The sequence below is a fragment of the Gopherus flavomarginatus genome, unplaced genomic scaffold (assembly GCF_025201925.1).
Source record: "Gopherus flavomarginatus isolate rGopFla2 unplaced genomic scaffold, rGopFla2.mat.asm mat_scaffold_655_arrow_ctg1, whole genome shotgun sequence".
NCBI classification, from domain to species: domain Eukaryota; kingdom Metazoa; phylum Chordata; order Testudines; family Testudinidae; genus Gopherus; species Gopherus flavomarginatus.
In genome coordinates, this window is record NW_026115133.1 from 12,415 (window position 1) to 13,145 (window position 731).

Here is a 731-nt window from a genome sequence, read left to right on the forward strand (position 1 = left end):
GCAGCCTTTCCTGCGAGATTAGGACGCCGCCTTCTCTTTCTAGCTCTGCGAGACCACTTGGGAGCAGTCCTTCCTGCGGGATTAGGGCGCCGCCTCCTCTCCCTAGCTCTGCGAGACCACTGGGGAGCAGCCGTTCCTGCGTGATAAGGGAGCTGCCTTCTCTCCCTCGCTCTACGAGACCACAGGGGAGCGGCCCTTCCTGCGGGGACGGGGCGCTGTCTTCCCTCCCCAGCTCTGCGAGACAACTGGGGAGCGGCCTTTCCTGCGAGATTAGGGTGCTGCCTCCTCTCCCTAGCTCTGCGAGACCACTGTGGAGCGGCTCTTCCTGCGGGATTACGGCGCTACCTTCTCTCCCTAGCTGTGCAAGATCACTGGGGAGCGACCGTTCCTGAGGGATTAGGGCGCTGCCTTCTCTCCCTAGCTTTGCGAGACCACAGGGGAGCGGCCTTTCCTGCGGGATTAGGGCGCTGCCTCCTCTCAATAGCTCTGTGAGACCACTGGGGAGCGGCTTTTCCTGCGGAGGCGGGGCGCTAGCTTCCCTCCATAGGTCTGCCAGTGGCCTGGAGAGCAGCCCTTCCTGCGGGATTAGGGCGCTGCCTTCCCTCCCTAGCTCTGAGAGACTACTGGGCAGCGGCCGTTCCTGCGGGATTAGGGCGCTGCCTTCTCTCCCTAGCTCTGGGAGACCACTGGGGAGCGGCCATTTCTGCGGGATTAGGGCGCTGCCTTCTCTC